Source organism: Globicephala melas, chromosome 18, assembly GCF_963455315.2.
Source record: "Globicephala melas chromosome 18, mGloMel1.2, whole genome shotgun sequence".
Taxonomy (NCBI): Eukaryota; Metazoa; Chordata; class Mammalia; order Artiodactyla; family Delphinidae; genus Globicephala; species Globicephala melas.
The window spans coordinates 13,717,458-13,731,238 of record NC_083331.1 but is presented as its reverse complement, the minus strand read 5'-3'; the positions used below and the strand labels follow the sequence as shown (position 1 = coordinate 13,731,238).

The window sequence follows — 13,781 nt, the reverse complement described above, 5'->3', positions numbered from 1 at the left end:
GCTTATTTTTGTTGTTGTTGTTTTGCTGTGTTTTGTTTTGGCGGCGCTGCACGGCTTGTGGTATCTTAGTTCCCTGAACAGGGACTGAACCCCCGCCACGGCAGTGGAAGCACCGAGGGGACCACCAGGGAATTCCCTCTGATGGAGCATCCTTATCTTGAGGCACATGAGTTACTTTGTCCCCTGTATGTGGGGTTATAAATGGCTTCTAAATGTACTTCCTAAAAGTTTAGCTGGTAAAGTAGCTGCAAAATGAAACAAAACACATAAGCTGAAATTTTATGAATTTGGCCGGACGGCTCACTTTCCTGTCTCCTACCGCGTCATCACTCTGGAGACTATTTGCATAACGACATCTTCTAGTCCATCAGTCCACTGTCTTTGGGCCTCTTATAACCCCTAGAGAGTTAGCCCCTATTGGCATAACTAGACTACATACAATTGGCATAACTAGAAAATATATGATTATGAGTCCTGAAGACTTTAGGACATCATAGTAGGTTACCTATAGGGTTTTGGGGGTACTCTATACTGAGGTTCCACTAGAGAAATAATCTCATACCAAGGGGCTTACATTTTTTTTTTTTTTTCCCGGTACGCAGGCCTCTCACTGTTGTGGCCTCTCCCGTTGCGGAGCACAGGCTCCGGACGCGCAGGCTCAGCGGCCATGGCTCACGGGCCCAGCCGCTCCGCGGCATGTGGGATCTTCCCGGACCGGGGCACGAACCCGTGTCCCCTGCATCGGCAGGCGGACTCTCAACCGCTGCACCACCAGGGAAGCCCTTACATTTGTTTTAAACGTGTATGAAAATCATGTGACTTAGGCCATTAAAACAGGACACACACTTCGGAGACTTTGTATTTTTCTCCAGTATTGGCGATGAATTGATCTAACCATCATTCCCTGTCTGATTCTACCCGTGACCAGCAGTTTACCTCGTGAGACAGCTGCCAGAGTCTGAGGGATAGCAGTTAGCTGACTAATGAAGAAACCTGGGAGACAATCTGTGAGCTTTTAAAAAAAAATCCCCAAAACTTATTTTGAAATATTTATAGGCTTGTGGGAAATTGCAGAAATAGTAAATGGAGTGTATACTTTCCCTATTGTGAGCTTATCAACAAAGATAAATTAATTGAGTATATTCATGTGATAAGGCAGATAGTCCTTTGACTTGAGACATTTTAGTCATCTGTGTGTGGTTTTTACAGGACTCCAGAGATCTAAGTCTAAAAGTTCATGCAACTCACATCAATGTTCCCTAAAACACAAGGTCATTCAAGAGACGACTATCACATTTCAGAGCATTTAATTGAATTACCAAACACAAAAATGAAACAAAACCCTACAATTATGGCTCACAACCACAGGAAACCCATTCTGTGCACTGCTCGAGTAAGGATTCTTTATTTTCCTTCCCCCCAATAAATGATCTTTATTGAAACTGGAAAGTTGTGTTTTCTTTGTTTCTTCATATGCGAGCATGATAAAAAGCACAGAGCTCCCTGAACTCTTGAATAATACAAAAGCAACCTTGGAGATTTTGCTGCATATTTTGGTTCACGGGGTGATAAATCTGCCCACAGCTTACTTTCACCTTCTCATCCCTTCAGCCTGGACAGTGCTAGGGCCTGTGAGTGGATGTACACAGATGAAGGGATTATCTTCTTCACCCCAGCCAAGGTGGACCTCAAATACAAGCCAATAAATTCCTTACATTTCTCACGCTGAGCAGGGGGCAAAGGTGAAGACGAACCCTGAAAATGCTTATTGTGACCAGACGACCACACCAAGCACATCTGTGTGTCTTTTAAAAGGCTTTTGCGATTATTGCAGAGGCCTGATCATCTGCATCTAGTGAGTGATCTAAGCCTCTTCACATTCCTGGCAAACCGCATCATTGTACAGATTAGATTTGAGTTATGGAAGATATCTGTGAAATGCAGTGAGGGAGACCCCTCCCGTATTCCCGTCTCTCTGCTCCTCCCAGATACATACTAGAGGTGGAACAGACTAAAATCACGTGAGTGAATACGACCATGGATCACCAAATGGGCTACGCAGAGACCAAATTTTGTTCTGCAAGTGTGTGTTCAGACTCACTCCGTCAACTGCAGATCAAGTGTTTTGATGTTATAGCATAATGTGCAGTTCATATAAGGAAAAAAAGAGTTCTATGTATTCAATAGTACTCTGAAATTTTTTATCCAAGTTGTCATTAAGAGTGAAGAGTAATGATAATAGTTACCACGTGTAGAACATTTATTATGTGTCTGACATATGTGCTTTATGCGTGTGTGTGTGAGAAAGAGAGAGAGGAAGGGAGAGAGACAGAGGTGGGAGGTCACAGCACATGTGACAATGCAATAAATAATAAGATTTATGTGAATGATGCAAACAATGTATCGTATCGCCATTGTATAGTGTGTGGTTACCTCCAGCAGAAAGAAAGAGGAGGAATGGAAAAAGGGTTTTAATCCTAAACCTCTCAATTTCACCACTGCAGCTAATAGAACGCATTAGGAAAGATATTTTTCTCCTTAAGATTGATTTTTTTTGCCTATCTGTAGATTTAAGTTAGTTATGTACTTTCTCTCCCTCTCTGTGCTCTATTCATGATCACTGGAAAATTAGTCTACTAATCAATTGCAGTCACTGCAATTAAAGTATAAAGTGACTCTGATGAAATTAAAACACGTTTTAATAGTTTTTATTCATTCTCATTAACTGCCTAGTTTCTTACATCATGAATAAAAAGAAATGGTGGCATTAGCACCTCTGTTTCTTTTCAGTGTGGTTGAATGAGAACTGCAAAGAATCATCATTATTGTTATTTCAACTTCTCAATACCTTGTCATAAGTCTCTAAAACTTAAATATTATTTATAATTATTACCATTTGTACAGAATCTTATGGAATGTGAACGACTTAAAAATCCTTCAAGCAGTGAGTTGAGTTATAGATAATTGCTCAAGATAACTGGCAAGAATTTCCTTGACCATTTTAATGTGGAAGTAATAAACTAGTGAAAGGAAGAGAGAGATAAATGGATGAAACTGTCAACAGTTAAAGGATACCTATGCGAAATTCAGAAGAATTGCTTGTTCTTGCAAATTATCATTATTTATGAATAAGATTTTAACTCACCTCTCTGGTTTTTATCTAGAAGCTTGGTTTCTCTTAAAAGTTAAGTAAACTGTAGACCTTTGTCTATTAGTTTTGTAAATATCCATATTACAACTTCAAGTAGATCAGAAAGAAAAAAAACTATTTAATTGTGTAATCAGATCTTAAATACACACCGTGCCTTGTAAGTTCACAATCTTAATAGAGAAAACAGTCAGTGGCTGGTATTACTACCTGGAATGAGAAAATATCAAATAAAGTCATGTAGCCCACACCCACAAAACACCATAAAACAGTCATTCGTCACCACTCCACCAACCACAGGTGACACGGCAGAATGCATGTTTATTCCCCCAGCGGAGAAAAGATAAGTTATATACAAACAGTGTGAGGGAAGCACAAGGGAGGTTTTTAAATTGGCCACGTGATATAGTGTGAAATTCTCAAGGGAAGCCAAACTCTACTCTCTGTATCCTTTGTGGTGTTAACACTTTTAAAGAAAGGGCACAGATCAAGGCATTGCCTACAGAAGAGTCTGTTTTAGTTCATTAAACATTAATATGCTTTTCAAGGTTGGGAATACTTTCAATACAAACAACACAGATAGGATCATGTCTATTTCTTGCAAACATAGTTGACGAGGAGGCTTGGCGTACAACACACACACCTGCAATGAAGACAAAGGGAAAATCATTTAAGTTTTTCCCCACAGGGAAAAAGTGAACTTTTTTCCTTTGCTCAGTCTGTGGTGTCTAGATTGATGTTTACAATTACTTTGTGTCTCATGAGATGAAAGGAAGAGGTGCCAGTAGTAATTGCTATCTGGAGCCAAATCTTATTTACTCACGTGTACCTGGAACATTGGTCAAGTAGGCTTTGCAGCTCTAAGATGTTTGCTTAGAATTGAAAAAAAAAAAAAACCAAAAAACTTCTACGCCATCTTTTGGTTCAGGGCTGAAAATAATACAAAGGAACCTCCCTAAATGATTTCCAATTCAGATCTCTCTTCTGAGTTTTGGACCTTGATAACTGGCTGCCTACACAACGCCATGCCGTCGGCACCTCAAGGTAAACTCAAACAGAGGCAGCAGAGTCACCACCACTGCCCACCCCCTGGCTTCTCTCTCTGTCACTGCCACTACCTTAGATGCAGCCAGCGTCACCTGACATTGAACTCTCCCAACAGCAACTTAGCTAGGCTCTTAACCAGAGGCCATCCCCCAAAGCAAATCTCATCATGGCAATCCCTTTGCTGAAAGCCTTTCAAAGTTTCAACGCTCTTAGGGCTGCTAACAGACTTTTTAACATTGGTTAAAAACACTGGTTTGTAAAACACTAAACATTTGGTCTCAGTTTGCCTTTTAAATCTCATTTTAGCCTCTTTTCTACCCCAAAATCCAGTGTGTTGAATGCCTTAAATGTGGCACTCCCAGTCTTTGCTATACCACTGCCATTGCTTTGAACACCCTTCCCTCCTCACAGGATAACTCCGGTTTCAGATTTTTTTTATTTTTATTTTTTAGACGCACCACGCGGCTTGTGGGATCTTAGTTCCCTGACCAGGGATGGAACCCAGACTCCCTGCAATGGAAGCACGGAGTCCTAAACCACTGGACACCAGGGAATTCGGGTTTCAGTAGAAGTCACTTGTGCTGGGGAGCACCCTGTCTTCCCTCGTCAATCCCGCCCCCTCCCCAGTCACCTCAGGCTTGTATCCCTCACTGTCTCTGAGCTCTCTAAGGGGAGGAATTAAGCCTCCTTTACTCACTGACGCTTTCCTAACACTTAGTGTAATCAATATCTGGCCGTAGGTGCTCAATTAACGTTTGCGGAGGTAATGAACACCGTGTAAAATAGGATCAGTGATTTGCCAGAGCAAATGAATAAATACGTCTTTGTGGTGGCTGAGTTAGAAGACAACCGTCCTTAGCATCAGGCAGTGGGAGTTACAAAGCCTCAGAAGGAGGATGAAGTGCTCGTCTTTGCAGTAAAACGACTGCTGAGGGCTGACCTTTGAATCTGGAGCAGGTCCACAGGGGCAAGGGGAGCCCACCACAATGAACTCCAAGAGACGGTTTTTTTTTACTTTCACTTTTTAAATACTTTGCCTCCAGGCATTTCCAAGTTGGATGTGCATTAGAATCCGCCAAGGAGATTTAAAGATACAGATGCTTGTTCTCACCTCCAATTTATCGAATCATAATTTCCAATGGGTTCCCCCAGGCACCAGTGTTTTCTCTTTTTCTTTTTCTTTCTTTCCTTCCTTTCTTTCTTTCTTTTTCTCTCTCTCTTTCTTCCTTTCTTTTTCTTTCTTTCTTCCTTTCTTCCTTCCTTTCTTCCTTCCCTCCTTTCTTCCTTTCTTTCTTTTTCTAAGCTGACTATATTTTTTAGAGTAGTTTTCAGTTCAGAATTGTTTTCAGAGCAAAACTGAGCAGAAGGTACAGAGATCTACCATATACTCCCAGCCCCACCCGTGTATCTCACCAGTGCTTTTGAAAACCTCTACAGGTCTCAGCAACCTTCAGGTTGTTTTAGCTCATGTCAGTGTCTTTAGCAAATAATAAGTATTGGTTAGATACCACACTAATTGTTTTGATTTCAGTATCTTACTTCATCCTTACAGCCACCCTATGAGGTACGTACTATATTAGTCTTCTTTTCACAGAAAAGGAAACTAAGGATTAGGGAGATTGAGAGATTTGCCCAAAGTCACACATCAGGGAAATGGTGGGTTAGGATCTATGCCTAGATAAAGTGTGTACCCTTAACGAAGCTAACTAACCTTAACTAAGGCAACCATAATACAAAAGGTTGTCACAAGATTTTAATGAACATAACTTCTACCCTGAATTCAATGTATGTAGGTGTATCATATAGAAATGCTAACGTAAGTGTACAAAGATACATACACAAGTATGTTGTACTTCATTTGTACTCAGGCACAACTGAAAACAAGCCCAAAATCCCTCAGAAGGGGACTGGTTGAATTACAGTTCATTCAGAAAATGAAGGACCAGGCTATGAAGTTGATTTTTTTTTCTTTCCTTTTTTTAAGGTAGAAAATCTAGTGAAGACATTGACATCTGGTTAAAGACAGTTTTGTGATTTCACACCCTCTACTTGGCTTCCTCAGCAGCAATGATAGATTAAAAATGAAAGATAGCATGCCATTTCTTCTTGGTAGCTTTGAAGACTTTCCCTTTATCATTATTACGCTTGATAAGGAAAGGGAGAGCTATGCTCAAAACAAGATAAGCATCTCTGTGAACTAAGAACGTAACAGAACAACAGGACATCATAGTGGTGAGCGGAGCGCAAAGCGAATGGTTCTGCTGGCCTCTTGTCTGCACAAAGGCTGCGAATCAACACTGGAGCCATAGAAACCAAAGGAAAACGGAACTCAAGAGCGAGGGCAAAATAAACATATTTTCAGCCATTAAAGACGAAGAGGTTTTCTTACCTATAGATGCACACTGAGAAAGTGCTAAAAGCACAGAAGAAAAGTAAAATCAAATGGAGGAACTGGATGCAAGACACTTTGCTGAGCAATCGATAAAATATGCTGGTAAATCCAACTATTGATGGCAAGCATAAACAATCATCGTAACTGATATTCTCAACTTAACGCTGAAACTGAAACTTGCGACAACAGAGAGGAAGTTATAAACAGATGAATTCAGTGGGTGTCTAGACTATTCCATGTCCTTGTCTTTTTCAAGAGAGTAAACTTTGTTAGGCAGATAGTAAAGTATCTTCATGAAAATTATGAGTTGCCACCAAAAGGACAGAAACCAGTAGAAAATAAAGATCACAAAGGATACGGAAAACTTTCTTGGCATAACAAGAAGCCGTGAAGGAGGGAAAAAGATAGAGGAAAAATCCATATGCAGAAACCCCAAATTAAAAGCCCAAGTATATTGCCATCACTAGAATAAGGCAAACGGCTTAACTTTCCTTATTTAAAACAGATGGGCTGGATTAAAAAACAAACAGACGTAAAAAAGTAGCTGTAAACAAAATTTGAGGAAAATATGAAAACTATAAGGATGTAAGAAGGCTATGTTAAACCAACAGGAAAAAAGCAAGGCAGCGTGGTAACATTAACAAAAGTCCAAATACAATTTAAAGCAAATTCATTAATACAGAGGAATTCCACATAATACAAAACAACGGCCAACCAGGATTATCTGACATTCTTGAATTTGTATTGAAATATATAAAGCAAAAACTGACGATTATAGGAAAATATTGATTAATCCACGATTATAGTGGGTTTTTTAAGTCTTACAATGCTCAGAAAATGATAGATGAGGCAAAATAATGTAGTAGGAATATTAAAAAATATCGCAACATAACCTTTGTCTACAGCACGTATGTATCCCTGACCCCCAAAACAAAAGATTGGTATCCAAAATAAATGAAAACTTTTATAAATCTACAACAAAAATTTTAACAGCAAATGGAAAAATTGAAAAATTATATAAACATTCAAATCTCAGGAGAGAAAACTTTCACTGTTATATGGAAATAATCTTAAAATGAGATATTATTTAATATTCATAAGATTAGCAAAACCCAAACAGTTCAACAATGTGTGGAAACAGACATTCTCAGATGCTGCTGGTAGAAAGGCAATTGATTCAATCACTTTGGAGAGAGTTGGCAATATCTGTTAGAATTGAACTTGTACGTCCAGCATGACCCATCCATTCTATCTCTAGGTATACACCCTAGAAAAGTTCCCTACACGTATATTCAGGAATATTTACAAATATGTTTAGTGCAACTCTATGTATACATACAAAACCCAATGTCAGTAGGGCGGCAGGGGAATGGATAATAACACTCATCTAAATTCATCAAAATAACCAGATCTTGAAAACACGATGCTGATTTAAAAAAAAAAAAAAAGCAAGTTGAAATAGATACTTATCCAGTTTGCGATCATTGCTACTTTGGAGGCCCATGGTAGTTGAATGGTACTAGAAGGAAATTTATGTTTTATGTCTAGTGTTTGATTCCTTTAAAGGACCTGAGGCAACTAAGAAAAATGGAACACTGGTTAATTTTAGATAGAGCACACATGACGCTGTATAATTTTTGAACATTTCTGTAAAGAAAAAAAATTCTTACATGATAGTTATAGAATGGTATGTATAAAATAATCCGTGTTGTTCATACACATATTATTGATGCACAGAAAAATAAGAAAGAATATATATCAAGTTGCTAACTGGTTATTTCTTAGCGATGGGATCATGAGGGAAGTTTGCCTCTTCCACACACTAATTTGCTATATACTTTACATTTTTTCCCCAAGTAGCATCTATTACGTTTGTAAATAGGAAGAAAAAAAATTAGATTAACTTCCTTCTATAAATAACATCTTGTAAAAAATTAGTTTTAAATAATTTTGACTGGGCCTTTCCCTACTTTTCTTTCAAAACATATGTAAACACACATTCTTAAGAAAGACCTAATATTTAGTCTCTAAAAAGCACTTTCAAAATTCTTGTTGGAAAAAAAAAGGTCAAATATATGTTTGAGTATATGTCAGTTTAAAGGCATGTTTTGACATTGCTTTTCCTTGCCAACTATAATTTTCTCAGAAAGAATAAAGAAAAGTCAGAACATGTCTAAAATGCTTATAACTTAAGGACTGAATCTTCCCAAGATTTCAGCTGAGAATACGTGGTGAGCCTTTCTCCAAAAAAAGATACTGTAATTAGAGATTCTACTGTCGATCTAGTTTCACTCCAAAACTCTGATTTTGTCTTTTTCAGGGTCGATACAAGTTTAAAATAAAATTTAAATGTTAAGGTCATCAGAGTTTTCCACCATCCAGTAGCATTTGAAGAAGGCTTCCTGAATATTCTTTATTCAACAAATATTTCTGAGAACCCATCTCTAGGAGAGTGTTTTTAAAACTCTTTTTTATTTCTATCCTATATGATATCACATCATATAAACAAGGGAGAGGAAGGAAAACTGGTTATAACTCTCTAACTGATTTCTCAACTCAATGGATTCAATTTACAATTTCCTAAACAGTATTCTTTGTAGCATCTAAAACTGAATGTAATGATAAGTACTAAGCAAATAAGAGATATCTTGCATATGTGAAAAAGATATTTACTATCTCATGAGTGGGATAGAAAAAGATCTGAAAACAACTTAAAAGCTCATCAATATGGACTTTTTAAAATACGTTACAGCCACCCTGTGGAATACTATGTAGCCATTAAAAAGAATCAGTAGGTTTATGACACAAAAAGCTTTTTGTGTCATACACTGTTATGTGAAATAACTATAACATAAAATACTATGCAGAAAAAGATCAAGTAGAATAACAAACATTAATTGAGTATTTTCAGTATGCCTGAATTGTTCTAAGTGCTCATAACCTTTTGAGGTAGGTATTATTATCATCTCCACTATACAGATAAGGAAACTGAAGTCCAGGAGTTCCAGATCAATGGCCAGTAAGTGGAAAGGAAGTCAGACTGCCTCCCTCTAGAATATGTGCTCGTTGCCTCTTCACTATAACAATAATTACTTCTAATCAAAGTAAAAGAAAATGTGTGCATGTAATTGTGTGTACAGAAAAGCCACACGTTGTACTTAAGTGACCTCAAGGGAGAGGTGTGGGTCTGAAGAGGGAGATAAGACAAGACTACTGCCATTTAGTTTATGTACTTCTCTATGGTTCTCATGTAATACTTTTGTAAGGAAAGTATTAATACTAAGCAAGAATTAATCTGCATAACACACCTCCATTAAACATAACCTCGAAACAGTAGATTTAAGAAAAACATTTATTACAGAGTGGAAAGTCTCTTCTCTCTTGTTAAAATCTTTAAAACATTTTTTTTACCCTTAACAGATTCTGGCATCTTTACCAGCTTGCTGCAGTATTTCTCAGTGGTGTGGATGAGAATCCTCTCTAGGGAACCGAGAAGTTATTGCACTTTCCAAAAAATCATTATCTAAGACTCTGCAAGGTCCTGCAAGGTTTGTGCCTTTCGATTTTCACATCTAACCTCCTCCCAGTTGACAGCCGTCAAGCAAGTCCTGCAGCTCATACTTCACATGGCGCTTTTCACGCTGTATTCACATGACTCATTCACTCACTCATCTCCCTCATTAGACAGAGACCTCTCCAAAGGTGGAAATCAAGTACTACTGTTCATCCATAAACTCCAATGAGAAGTGTGGAGCCTGACATACGAGGTCATAAAATAGTGTGTGGAGACATAAGCTAAGACTGATACCGCTTCCAGTCTCTAATCCAAAGTAATCATCACCATGGCTCTAAAGCTCATCTTGTGAAAACACACCAGTTACTATTAAAGCTAGTGCAAGAGTAATATTATGAGTAATAGCTACTTTTACTGAGTGTCTGCCTCTGCAGGTCACATCAGAATCCCTAGAATCTTTGTTATATTACCTATCGTGCTCCCAACACAGACTTATAACGTCATTATTTTTATCTGCTGTTTACAAAAATGAAATTGAAACTTAGAGAGATTAAATAATTATCTCAAGGTCACACAGCTCATATATAGTGGAAGCAGGATTCAAATATAAGTTTCTAAGACTGCAAAATCTGTGCTTTTTTTATTATGTAGTACTTTCTCTGAAAATGATTAAAAAATGGAAAAGTGAGCATTTTTAGAATATTTTTCTTTAAAGAAGTGTAATGAGAGTCTGTAAAGACAGAGACACAATATTCCATGTAAGAGAAAAATTAGAATATGTTACAGATCAGTATTCCTCAGTTGTGAAGGTAAATTTCTTCATTAAAAAAACAAGAGCAGGGCTTCCCTGGTGGCGCAGTGGTTGAGAGTCCGCCTGCCAATGCAGGGGACACGGGTTCGTGCCCCGGTCCGGGAGGATCCCACGTGCCGCGAAGCGGCTGGGCCCGTGAGCCATGGCTGCTGAGCCTGCGTGAGAGGCCGCAGGGGCGAGAGGCCCGCGTACCATAAAAAAAAAAAACAAAAAAACCCAAAAAACAAGAGCACACCATCATTACAGGAACAGGGAAAGAAAATTAAGATACCACCTTACTCTTAAATTCTCCATTCATTTAAAATTGTTACTGCTCCCCAAATCACCCATCAGAAGGCATGCATGTATATTTTTATTCCTGCAGACTAAAGTGAATTTCATAAAATTTCAGAGTCTGCAGAGACTTTGACATCAGGGTGATTTATGTGGGAATCCCAGCAGCTGAACGAAGAAAGATTACGGCCAACATGGTGTCAAACACAACCTGTGTGAGGTCTCAGGAATAAAAGCATGTGGTTGACACTCAAAAAATAAATAACCTTGACCACAGACTGTTCAATAAGCGACACTTGAAACATGCCTGCAGGCGGCAAAGGAAGGGACTCCAGAATGAATAGCCAAAGCTGCTCCACTTCAAGCTGAGGGGATGTGCTCCTTTTTTGTAAGAATCCTCCTTCCCTGTTCTTCCTTGTGAGTATTACTCAGTAGCAGTGGCCGACTCTGCTCCATTGCTTCTTAGCTAGAACCTGAAAAGTGGTCCCAGGAGTCTTCCATCCTCTTGCAGTGTGATGGGGAAAAAACACAGGAAACTGTCCTACAAGCCATGAGTGCAAGTCCCCTTTCAGTCACTTCTGAAATGCCTGACATTGGGGAAGTCAACCTCTTTGGTTCTTGGATTTCTTTTTTTTTTAATTTTTATTGGAGTATGGTTGCTTTACCATGTTGTGTCAGCCTCCGCTGCACCACAAAATGAATATCCCCACCCTTTGGGACTTCCCTCCTATTCAGGCACCCCGATGTTCATAGCAGCACTATTTACAATAGTCAGGACACGGAAGCAACCTAAATGTCCATCGACAGAGGAATGGTTCTTGGATTCCTGGTCTGCAAATGGACGAAACCCAGTTCAGCTGTGCGAAGTCAGATCACGAAGCTTTCGGGTCTGTGCACCTTCTTCCTGGTCTTCTCGGATTCGTTTTCTCGTGGATAATGATACTAGCTTGCAGCTATTTCTCTCATTCAACATTTTATCTATGCTGTCTTTATTTTTTATTGAAAAGAAAACAGTTGCTTCCTCTCAAGGAAAAATAAGAGTTAAAAAACCATTCTTTCTCATAAATGGTTTGCGCACTAAAGAGAAACCATAAACCCAGATGATAGAAGTGTAGGCATTATGATTTTCATGTGACTTCTCATATTCAGATAAAATGTACTCAGTAATATACATGGGTATACTGAGTAATATACATGGGTCCTAAGAAAACATTAATCCTTTAGATTTGTGTTTTGTTTTCATTTATAGAGGATGAAATCTGTCTAATATTTTTAAAAAGTGAAATTAAAAACAATAGAGCCATATAACCTCCTGGGATAAAAGGAGCAGCCCTGAGTTAGGGCTGAGTTGTGTGAACTAAGTGGTTAAAAGGTAGCTCAGGGACTTCCCCAGTGGCCCAGTGGTTAAGAATCTGCCTGCCAATGCAGGGGACACGGGTTCAAGCCCTGGTCTGGGAAGATTCTACATGCTGCGGCGCAACTAAGCCCATGCACCACAGCTACTGAGTCTGTGCTCTGGAGTCCGCGAGTCAAAACTGCTGAGCCCACGTGCCACAACTACTGAAGCCCGCGTACCTAGAGCCTGTGCTCTGCAACAAGAGAAGCCACCACGATGAGAATCCCGCGCACCACAACAAAGAGTAGCCCCCGCTCATCGCAACTGGAGAAAGCCCGCGCACAGCAACCAAGACCCAACACAGCCAAAAATAAGAAGAAGAAGAAGAAAAAAAAGAATGCAGGAGGAAAACCAGGTTAGAGCAAGGACTACTGCTGCTCTTTATTTTTTCTTTGATTTGCTTTGATTTCTTTCAGAAGCTAAGGCACTAGGGCCATGGTTACTTGTATGCCTATATTACTTTCACTGTTTCAAAAGAAAAAGAAGAAATGAATTCCATACATAACTTAATTATTGGGTCTCCCATAATTACAACACAAGGGTTTAATGGAGTTTCCCTATTCACAGAAATGTCACGGGATATCATGTTTTGAACGAGGTAATGAAGTTGTCCTCAGAGAATTAATCAAACATCTCCTGCTAACAGTTTATTTGTCCTCTCAGTATCCTGAAGTAGGTTAGGACATAGTGCTATTAAGATGTACTGACCAGTGGTTGAGAGTCCACCTGCCGATGCAGGGGACGCGGGTCCGTGCCCCAGTCCGGGAAGATCCCACATGCCGCAGAGCGGCTGGGCCCGTGAGCCATGGCCGCTGAGCCTGCGCGTCCGGAGCCTGTGCTCCGCAACGGGAGAGGCCACAACAGTGAGAGGCCCGCGTACCGCAAAAAAAAAAAAAAAAAAAAAAGATGTACTGACATTTTAAAAAACTTCAAAATATGTATTCTGGACCAATGTCAGTTAAGACATGCAAGCTTGATCCATTGGGAGGATAACAATCCCCTGGCAAGTGGGTATAAATCTCTGTACTTCTTTCAACCCTGTTGTGCAGTGTAGACAGTACTTTACCAGTTTACTGAGCTGGAGACCACGCACCGCAGAGTCACAAATGTAAAGGCAGCATCTGTACTATCTATAATTTTATTTTGTACTTGGAGGATCACCTTGCAGCGCTGCGATCGTGAAGGACTCCACGGGTTTGG

The 13,781-nt window shown here is 39.4% G+C and overlaps 1 protein-coding gene across 1 annotated transcript in view; it reads right to left on the bottom strand.

Moving 5' to 3' along the window:
• The window catches only part of FREM2 (FRAS1 related extracellular matrix 2), a 159,337-nt gene that overhangs the window by 45,573 nt on the left and 99,983 nt on the right, over positions 1 to 13,781 (bottom strand). The gene's annotated exons all lie outside the window — the stretch shown is intronic.